General features: G+C 42.5%; 1 long non-coding RNA gene across 1 annotated transcript; it reads right to left on the minus strand.

Annotated features, from left to right (window-relative positions):
- Nucleotides 1-4,828: 4,828 nt before the first annotated feature.
- On the minus strand, nucleotides 4,829-10,985 carry LOC116452663. The gene is made up of 4 exons (XR_004243562.1): nucleotides 10,826-10,985; nucleotides 10,616-10,706; nucleotides 10,472-10,539; nucleotides 4,829-8,137 (listed from the first exon to the last, which is right to left on the minus strand). It is a non-coding gene; the product is annotated as an uncharacterized LOC116452663 (long non-coding RNA).
- Nucleotides 10,986-11,430: the final 445 nt, after the last annotated feature.

Here is an 11,430-nt window from a genome sequence, read left to right on the forward strand (position 1 = left end):
ACTGCTAAGTAAAAGCACCAAGGCATGAACACAAAGCCTGGATTCTTATAGTCTAGGATGATCCTGCTTGAGCAGGGAGTTTGGACCACATGACCACTGCACTCCCTTCCAGCCTTACCCATCCTGCAGTTCTGTGACTCATTTTTTTCCCAAACAAAGGGCCAAGATGTTCTGCTGTGATTTTAAATAGTTTTTCTTGTGAAGAATTGGGAGTTCAGAGCAGGATGTTGTGTGTATTGGAGCCTTTACATTTCTGTGCAACCATTGGTGGTGTTGCTATTTTGTGCTTTGCAGTTTCTTTTCTCTGGAGTCAGTCTCAAACCTCTTTGATTTTTTTCTCTCAGTACCCTACAGGAATATTTTTTTTTGCTGCACTTGCGTTCTGATCTTTTTTTTTTTTTTCTGAAAAGTGACTTAATGAAAAATACGTACCAGAATGCTCCGTGTGAGTAGCCTCCAATGCTGAAGATCAATAATAGTTTATTTGATCACTGACAGAAAATGCTCTTTCAATTAAGCAGGTCACATAAATAACTTTCTGGTTCCAACATTATTTGGAAAGGTTGAGTGTAAAATAAATGGGATTGGGTTGGTGTAGACGTCCCTCAAACGGATTGGAGTAAAAAGCCACCTAAGTACTTGGATGCTGATCCTTGCTTTCTCAGGCTGTCCTAAGGCAGCCAAACTGAGTTTAGAACCCTGCATAGGCTACACTTTTACATAGATTTTCATCACTTCGCTGATTTTGAGAAAGATGGCAGTTTCTTAAGACAAACTTTTCATCTGGATTTTTTTGCTTGTTCTAGCAAGAAACACAATATAGCACATCCCAAAATTAAATTGTATGCGTGTGCATATGTTTTTACCCCTCTTTCTTTAATATCACTCAAAAAAATGTCCCATTCTGCATCTGGCAGTTGTTTTATCCCTACAGGTTTCTCTCATTCTTATGGCCACACTTGACTGTGTTTTCCAGCCTGGGAAAGAGTTTATACTCACAGCAACATAATTGCACTGTGTGTAACTGTAGACAGACCAACATTAAACATCCCGGGCCAGGTCCAGTGATACTTCACTGAAATCAGACAGTGTTGTGCAAGTGAGGTCAGCATCCTTATAATGAAAACATATAGAACAACATATGGAAAACACACTGAAAAAATTGGAAAGCTACAAATGACATTTTCTTGTTGAAAGCTTAGAAAAATAAAGTGTGCACACAAGAAATAACAAGAAATCGCTGTTTCACAGTGGACACCTGAAGCAAACAGTGGGGATTAATGATCTGTAGGAGTGTCCAATATTCAAATCAAAACCTAGAGTCAGCTTTTGCAGTTATCCTTAATTCACAAATATTATAAGCCCAGAACTTCATCAAAGCCCTTTTGGATATTTGATTGCTTCACAAAGCAATAGAGATGATCCTTGTTTGAATTGAGTTGGCTCTGCAAATGGTGCTGCTGTCCTTCCCCCTTTAATTTTTCCAATACCTGGTTTCTGTGGAACAAGTTGTGGGGGGAGAAACAGATTCTGCAGCTGCTGAGAAAAAGATCAGAGGCACCAACCTTGTTTAAAAATTCCACAATCAATTAGGAAAAAAAACAGTAAAACCCCAGGAAACTTCCCAACTTCACTAAGAAGTCCTCAGTTCAAAGATAGCTGTACTAGGAGGAATCCACAGGATCTGCCTGTCAATAGGTTTCTTAGAGGAAGAAATGTTGAGGGTGGGTGTTTTTTCTGTCTCTGCCATTGAGAAACAACTTTATAACTGCAGAACAAGGTGAAACTACTAACAGGGGCTGGTGGGAGAGGAGGAAGGCAGTTCTTGTTCTGAGGATGACTTGGCTCTGTGAACTGCTGCTGTTGATCTCGCAGCTGCTGAAGATTAGATGGAATTGATGCCTTTTCCTGGTCTTAAGAGGCATACACGGTTAGAAGGGGGAAAGGGATTTTACCTTGGTATTTATTCTTAAGGATCCTTAGGTGTACATGTCCAGGTCATGTGCATCAAGATGTACCCCACCGAGTCTCTCCCTGTGTCTCTGTGTCTCTCTCCTCCCGTGTGTGTGTCCCCCCCCAACATTGGGTATAACATTATAGGCTTTTCTAATTAGCATATCTATCAAAGATTCCCCAATGAGAGGCTCAAGTGAGCCCCCCCTCCCCAAGGAACCTTCCCCTGGATGGTTCTATCTTGGTTTACAGAATATGTTCTGGAGAGGACCTTGGGCTCTGGGGCACACTGATCCCTAGCTACAAAGCTTCTAAAATGTTTAGTCTCTTAGCTTAACAAACAAGTCCAAGAATGTAGGCAAAAAGCACTAGGAATACAGATGCTGTAAAAAGGTATAACAGGGGTATAAAAGAAAAGGCAAAAATCTTCATGGCATCAGAATAACAATTTTCCACATCTTAGGGTTCATATCTGGAGGGTCTGAGCACCCCCAGGTTGTACAAAGCAGCTAACTGTGCTTTGGACCCTGAACTCTTGGTTGTTGTGATATGACTTTAACGTCATCCCAAGGAGTGCTAAATGGATTTAACTCTGCTAAGTCAATACACTCACAGACACAGAGCAGTAGGTTTCCAAAGCAGCCCCTGGAAAAGCTCCATGAGAAGGCAGAGTGGATACACTCGTGTGATTTGCTTTTATTGCCTTACTTACAAAAAATACCCCTCAATATTGAAATATCTACAGCTTTAAATTTCCTGGAATGCTGTGGTGGGCTTTGGCTGTCATAACCACAGGGGCTGGGGCAAACTCCAACCTGTGGCCTTATTCAGCTGTACCAGGGTGAAATGATGGTCCTGTGCCCAGTGCTGGCTTGCACATGGCAGAGGAAAGTCAGTATGAACAAGGCAAGCTGGGAGTGTTGATCCCCTCAGCACATCCTCCCCACTTCTACTCATCTGCAGCTAGCAAAAATAATGTCTAGTGGTCACTGCTGTGTCTGTCCTCTGGGATTTAAACCACTTTCTAAACCAACTGGTACTTTCAGACGTGAATTTCACCCCTCAATAATCCACTGCATGAACCAAAACTTTTTTTTTTCCCTTTAATTTCAACTCTTATATTATGAGTAACAGTGAGTAATCCAGCTATGACTACGATTCATTAGTATGGCAGGATTGCTTGGAATATGAGGAAACCGGTCTTGAATCCTCTTTTGAGAGCCACTTATCCCAAAAGGCTTTTATTGTTCATGAAAAAACCAACGCTGAATGGCAATACACAGAGACAACACTTAACTTTCCGGCGCAGGAGTGTGATCTTCTTTGCACAAATGCATGTGGGATGAGTGCTGAATAGAAGCAAAATGAGCATGCAAATCACCCCATGCACCAACTGGTGTTTCAATGCCTGCAGAGCTGGGTGTTCACACAGGATCCTGCTCGCATGCCTATCTCCAGGGAATTTGAATGCTGAAACTGGCTTGGTGCCAAAGTACATATTCACTTTTGCACATGCCCTTCAAAAAAAAACAACTTTCCTGAGGATCAGCCTGGTGTGCTGAATAGCACACCTGGCCATCAGGCAGGAGGCAGGAGGTTGACTCCAAGCTCAGTCACTCATGGAAGCTCTGTAGCCTCAGTTTCCCTCCTTCTTCTCTGCTCTATTTTTCTAGTTAGACTGTAAATTATTTTGAGCTGGTGCAATGTCTTTTTATGTGTTCACACTACCCTAATCCAAATCATAATGACGACAATTGTACTCAATTGATGGGCTTTTCTGAAATTTCCCTATCACTAACTTTTATACTACACATCACAGCTGCAAATTCCTAAGGTGACAGCACCTATTGCCCTGCCATTATTATGCATAATAATAATTTAACTAAAATAGCATCAGAAAATGTGCATTACACAAAATGAATTTAAATTGATTTTTTTTTCTCCTTTCTCAAAGCTTATTACTAATTGGTGTTTTTAGAGCAGAGATTCATTTTCATACACTAAAATTAATGGGCCATATCAGCGGGTGTGAATCAGGATAGCTCCGTTGAATTCAATGGGTCCTTTATCATTTACTCCAGCAGAGAATCTCACCTATCATTCCAAAGAGCATTTTCTTTTTTGTAACTCACAAAGTAATTGCATTTTCAGCCTTATGTCCTGATCCTGAAAATAATTGTGCGAGACATTATGTAGATAAGAAGCACTGCTGATGCCACTGCAGCTCCTCGTGTGAGGAAAGTTACGGTTTTGCAGGATCAGACCTTAAAATGCAAATGAAAACACTGCAAAATCCAATGTGTTCCCAGTAATATTTTAAGAATGGCAGCACCTAATATGTAGCCCATTCTAATACCGAAAATTACTGCAAATCATGTTGTACAATAGAAGGGCAGAAAGCAGATAATTTAGGTGGCTTAATACCTTTTGTTTACTATAAAAGAAAATCCAATCTTTTTCTCCTGGAAGCTCTGTATCCCACATTGTCTGCAGCAAGTCTTTGAAATTCAGCAGGGGGACAATTCTTGGATTAAAGATGTGTTTTTTTCCTTAGCCCCCAAGAAATTCCAACTATAGTTTTGCTGAGACAAAGTGTTCTGAAATAGCCAATTCGCTTCTCACTAGAAAATTTGGCAATGAGTGCTGATTGAAATAGGAATTTGGAAGACTTGCTCTTTTCTTCCCCCCTTTCCAAGAAAAAAATCCTTTGCTGCTGGGTGTCCTGGATCTCAAATGTGATGTGTGTTAGCTGATGTGCTAACAGTGCAAGCCTAAATGCTGCTGATGGTGCACAAGTTCTTTTCACAACAAGAAAGCAACCCTTTTAAGGGATGAACAAGAAAGTTTTAGGTCACAAAATTAAGCAACCAAAATATAAGAATTAATAGAAATTCAGGATCTTTTATTAGCTGGCCAGTTTACAACAATACTACACACACAGTCTTCAATAACAGGATCACACCCACTCCTTCTTCTCACCACTGATGAGGTACTGAGTGCGTCTGATGAGCACAATTAACATGGAATAGGCTTGAGTTTACCATGGAGACAACACTTTCCCCCCCCCCCCCCATTTTTTGTATGTAATATATACATTACCATGTACTTTTTTTCTGCTTTAAGGCAAATTGACTTTGACATTTATACAAGAAGCAATAAAACTGATGCAGTCAAAGTATATTCCTAAAACAAGTTCAGTAATGTCTCTTCCAAACTACATTTGAGTTAGTGGAATAAATGCCTTTTCATGTTTGCAGTTGAAGCACCGGCCAATTCTGCCAAATGGTTTTTGGAAAATTGCCTTCAGAATTGACTTTCCCTGGGGAAGATTTGCTTCTATGGAAAGAGGAGATACTGGGAAAATTTGAAAGAGAGAGAAAGCAAAAGGGAAGGCAGAGGGAATAGGTTAAGGCTAACTTTAAACAGGTGGCTCTAGTTTTTCTTTGCCCAAATTGTTCTATAATTTTTTTTATCCTAACACTTTCTGGTTAACTGTAGCAAATTTCATTTTAGCAACAGTAATTCCATGCTAATCCACCTTTACCTCAGCTCAGGTTGGGTGTTTTGCTCTTTGGGCTTCCAAAGAAATTGTTCTCAGGACCAAATTCAAGTTTGGGAGTCTTGCAATTCCAATTCAGCTTACTTATGTGGGAGTCCTAAATCATTTAGGACCCCATGAATTTGCTTCCTCTCAGTTAAGAAAGGGAAAGATGGGGACTTCTTTCAGCAAGAAATTGGTGTTGGCTTGAATAGAGATGCTGGTTTGGACTCCCATTGATCGCCCTATTTTCCTCCCCCATCTGAATATGTGTGAAATGGGTGTCCTTTTCTCCAGTTGTCATAATCTATTTTGCTACCTGAAAGGGAATGTCTGCATAAGACAGTGCGGTAGCTACTGAAGGATGGCTTAGTTCATATATAGCCCTTCTGGGCTACTTTACAAGTTGGCAAGCTTTGGGAATCAGCAAGTAGTCATCGTTCAGGGAAGGAATCTGCTCTATTTCATGCGTGTTAAATGCTATTTCCTAGTCCATCTATGGATGACCTGACTGAAGGAAACATATTGCAAATGCATGTGTCATATATAATCAAGCCCAATAAATATCTCTGGTAATACATAGCATTTTCCATCTCGGATTTTGGAGGTGAAGTGTAAGCAGAATAATTTTGCACCCGTTGCAATGTGATGTCTGCAACTCGATGGGGAGAGCTACAGGAAAGAACATTCCAGTGAGAATTCCTAATGTCACTGTCTGCACCATAATTTTTGCTCTGCTGTCTTGGGATGATCCACACGCAGGCACATCCTCACTGCCCAGCTGAAGGGTTTGCCATTTGCACCATTTGCACTTGCAGTTCCTGAGCACCCAGAGGCTGCTGTGACTGCAGCTCCAAACTCCTGGAGATTTCCTCTGAGGCATCAAGGCACATCTCCCTCCTGTTCATCAGATCCCACAGAGGGGTCTGTGCCCACCCCTTGGACTCTGACCCTTTGCACTTGACATCTAGGGTTTGGATGGCACCCATGAAATGATACGAGGAAAGGAGGAGGGAGTTTATTTTTAAGTTGCACCAGGCAAAACAGCTGCAGCATTTTCTCCATGGCAGAAGAGCTCTCACAGGACAGAGGGAGGTCCTGTCTTACTGCCTCCAAATTTCTCCACTCCAAAGAGTTTTCAACCTCCAAGACTCCCCCTTTGCAAACCTCCAGCTCATGTGCACTGGTGAACGTAACTTCTAGAGTGTCGTGGAGGAAACCAGAACTATTTTTATTTTTTGGTTGAGTAAACATTTAGCATTTAACAGTCAGGTGTTTATTTCACTTCCCAAACTGCCTCCGGCTCCAGCAATATTTAGCATGATCCTTTTCTCAAGGAGGGGGAGAAGAAAGGGGATTGAGTCAATGCTCTCAAAATGGAGAGGCTTGAGGAATCACAAACTTGTATCCACTGCCACACATCCCCACCTCAGCCCCCCTCCTTCCTTGCTCCAGCCCTCCTTGGAAGGAACCTGACAGGAATATTTTAGAGGTAGAGAATTTTCAATGAAAATATTATTTCTGCATCTGCCCACGCTTCCGCCCTCGCAGGTTGTATGGCTAAGTGACATTTAGGAATGTGTATCCTGCAGGCTGCTCGGTTGCCTGTCTTCTCACATGTTGCTTTCCCATCAGAAGCACATCAAGGCACCAGGTCCTCCTGCCTCCCGAGTGTCACAGGAGACACTTGACCTTCCGGAGCACATCCGAACTTTTCGGGTTTATTTCTAACATCAGTAGCCCCTGCAATTGAAGGGGCTGACCCCCTGTCCATGAGCTCCCCACAATCTTCCTGGGAGGTGCAGGGAAGGGTGGGGTCCACCACTGCTCTGGGATAAAAACCCAAAACCCGTGAAACCTAGAGAAAGTTGGCTGATCTTACATGTGTGGAGCTATTCAAACCAGATGCTCGCATGCCTTCCTGCCCACGCTACCTTACCCACACTGATCCATTCCTAGCCCAACAGGAAGCTTCAGTTTTTTGTACCTTGAGCCATTTTCAACAAAAGTCATAAGAGGAGAGGGACGCACGTGTGCTGCAATGACCTACAAGAGGCTGCAGTCAGCAAGAGATTTGCCTGCTCCTTCATCCAAGGGCTGCCATGTTGCACTTTTTTCTTGGGCAGGCTAAATTTATCCCAGATGGCTGGGAAGGCAACATGGCTTGACAAATAGAGTGTGTCTAAGGAGGGAAGAGGAAAATGACTGAGGTTAATTTGTGTTGGGAATTAACTGGGAAAAAATGAATATTATTTTGACACATTTCAGCTGTGCCACCATCCCCTTTTTGAACTGGTTAATATAAAAGTCAGCACCCGTGTCTAGCTCTGTCTTGCTCTTCAGCCATGTTTCCCTCGTCCGAACTACTCCGTGCTCTGCCTCAAATCTCCTGTGTTTAAGCCCCTCATTCCTAAATCTTGGCTTTAAACCAGCATTCTTATCCCTGTTTCTAGCTTATTCCAGTCAAATCTCCCCAGTGGTTCTAACAGGGACATGCCACTTTTAATACACATAGGCCTCTCAGAGCAGTGGCCACAAGAAAGCCGTAGCAGATTAAGGAGGAAATCCTTTCCCAGAACCCAACTGATCCATCCAGCCTTGGCAAGAGGAAGGTCAGGTCCAGAAGTATTTTTTGCCTCGGTGTTACTGGAATAAGAATAAAAGTCAAGGTCAGAGGTTTAAAAAGGACTTCACTGAGGCAATTTTTTTTTTTTTTTTAAGCTGAACATCTCAAACCATACATAAGTGGGTTGATTTTTGAAGAGTTCTGAATGTGCCTTGAAAATAGTGAAATCTGCAACGTTCAGCTATCAACTATAAGTGTGCAGCTCAGGGCCCAACAAGCCAGGGATCCTAATGAGGCAGAGAATCTGGGCTACCATTTTGATAGGCTCAGGAAAGCAGGAAATATTGAGCCCAGACTTGCAAAAATAATAATCACTTTGCCAATGTTTCTGTTTATTTTTCTTTAACTGCTGATTGCATTTCTTAGCCATTTATTGCCACTTCTCCCCCAAGTCCCTTGGCAATTACTGTCTTACAAATTGAGCCTGGTCACACTCGCACCTGACTTGGACAACATAAAAATGGTGTGAAAACTGCCAATAGAGGAGTTAACAAAACCTTTTTAAAAGTTTCCCACTCCTCAAATTACTAATTAATTATAAATGAGGCTCAAATCCACAGCCTTATATTAGCATAATTCCATGGCTTTTCGCTGGTCAGATAAACCAGTAAGATCAGAGTCACTGCTCCATACACAGAGGTTAAGCTTCCATGATACTTTTCCATCAGCAGTGAATTCATTGCTGCCTGTGCCTACCCTGAATGCGTGGTGCAGCTGCTGCGCTGTACACTGGATCACTGATATTATTTTGGTTAGAAAAAAACAAGAAAAGGGTGTGCTTGCACCCCACAGGCTGATGCAGCCACACAAAGAAGCAGAAATAGCTGTGACAGAGGTGTGGAACCAGAGGAGGGGTCCTGGGGAAGCTTCTCACCCCACATCTAGGCTGTAGTACTTTGCCACTGTGCCTGGCTCTTTCACACCCAGAATACATTAGCCAGTGCAATTAAAGATACAGGAAAAACACATGTTAACAATTTTCTTACTGCAGACTTGTCAGGTTTTTATTTATTACTTTTTACTCCCTGTGAAATGTGATTATTCTTTGGTAAGATTTCGAAGCTTTTTATAATGAGTAAGGAAGAGAAAAATCCCTTTGGTTTGGTACACAAGTTCATCAGAAAGGTGATCAGCCACATAAACACATACCCCTCTACCCCTTCCCCTACCCATGCATTAGCTCACAGCTGTGTGGATATAGGCTTTGAGAGCTGAATAACCCATTAATCTCCATGTGGAAAATCAATAAATTGAAAATAATTAGCTGGATATGAGAAGAAGCAAAGAATCAGACAGCTGTTATTTAAAGCATGACTTAGGCATGTAGAAACAAGGTATAACAAGACATACAGGGAGCAGAGAAGGGAGGGGGGGAAGGACAGGAGGATTTGAAAGGAAGAATGGAATGGTGAATGCAGGGGTGCTGAAATGTGTGTTTATGTACAACCCATTCCAAGTAGCTCCATACCAGCAGTGTTCTGCAGTGAGGGCTGTTCAAGGATCAGCAGGGCTTTGGGAAAATGCAACCCCCTGGATGAAACTGCTCACTAACAGGGCTGGAAGGGCTCCAGTAGTCACCAGCAATGGAAAAGGGAACAAAATTTCAGCCACTGTCAACAGGCATTGTCATGATTTGATTCATCTCCAAGCAGGCAGACAGCAGGGGCTGCAGTGGGAGTACAGAAACAGCAGCAGGATGGGCACAGGAATGGGCCACAGCCACGCTGGGCAGCCCCAGCAGTGCAGACACTGAGTGGGTCAGGCACAACTTGTCCCTCTCCTCCCTCCTGCTCTGTGTCACACTGACTTGGTGACAACTGCTGAATAAAAACGCTCCGAGAGAAACAAATTAAGAGAACGAGAAGAATGTGCCTCACCAGTGGGGAGACGAAAACAACAGCACGCTGAGACAGATCAGCAATGTACCAGAGTGCTCCGAGCTCAGCTATGACAGATGGTCTCATGAAAGGATATTCCAGCTGAGCTCTTGAGTGCATTATTTTTAGGCTGAGATTTAACACCCATGTCCCTGGCCAAATCAAGGATTCTAGGCGCAGCTTTGAGTACTGAAGCACCAGAAACTTTATAAATTATTTTGCATTTTGTCTATGGTGGGAGCTCCATGGCACTCATTATGAGAAAAAATATACAGAACCTGAACTAGAAAACTGCTAGACAAGGTACAACTCCTTGATAGAAACCAACACAGAGAAAATTCCTTCTGGAGACAGAGACTGTTTAGAGGGAGAGATTAAAGCAGAAGCAAGGGAGGCCATACCCAAGGATGCCCTGAGAAGGATAAATGTTAACTCGAATAAAGAATTTCATTTGTTTGAAGAGAAAAAGTATCTCACCTTCCTTGCAAGTTGCTGATCAGAGCATGAAGCAGGTGACCACATCTTCCAGGAGCCTGAAACAAGACCTTTGGGGGCATTACACACTTAATTATCATTTAATTTAGCATTAAATTTAAATTCAAGTTCTCCAGGAAAGCTTACCAAGACTTCTGTCAGTCCACCTGAGATGATAGAGCAGTGATGAAGCTCTGCCTCTCTCCAAGGGGACTCCAGTGGTCACCCACCACCGTTTCTGTGTGTGGAGAGACATAACATGTAAGGGGATTCCCAATTTCTATATTCAGCTAAGCATGAATATGACAGCTGGTATAAAACTGTAAAGTATGAAGGATAGGAGAGGCATCTACTTACAAGGCTGCTCAAAACTCAAGAATTTCTATCTTGAGGCTGATGTAGCTTCGAGCTCAGATTTCCAGCTTTGAGCTTCTAGCTAGAGGCTGGATACAAATGGGCCTGTTACCTTTCCCTCTTCGTATCTGCAAGCACTGGGGAGCAAGTTCTACCACATGCAGGCTCATTAATCTGTTTAGATTAAGGTCAGGAAAGGAAAGGAGCCACCCAGCTCCAGGATCACTTTGGAGCTGCTATTGAGGAAAAGATCCAGAAGCAGTTGTCTAAAAATTAGTGACTGTCCCAAACCATTGAGGGAATCAAATTTTCATGTCCTGGTATTGACATATCCCAAATCTGTAGAGGAGGCCAGATTTAATGCAAATTGGCTTGTTAGACTGGAGTTGCTTTATTCATCTCTATGCTCTGCTTTCTCAGGGTAACAGTGCTTTCTCTTCTATTAATCTCACTTTCACTGACTGTTCAAAGCCTGGAGTTTTTCTTCCACAGCCCTTCAAACCTCTGAAAATCACAGTCTAGTTCTTGCAGACCTCTACAAGCCTTACATTGTCTAGAACTGTGAGGACTAATCCCTTCTATTCAACCTAATGGAAAGCTTTCTAAAT

Source organism: Corvus moneduloides, chromosome 17 (assembly GCF_009650955.1).
Source record: "Corvus moneduloides isolate bCorMon1 chromosome 17, bCorMon1.pri, whole genome shotgun sequence".
Lineage (NCBI taxonomy): Eukaryota > Metazoa > Chordata > Aves > Passeriformes > Corvidae > Corvus > Corvus moneduloides.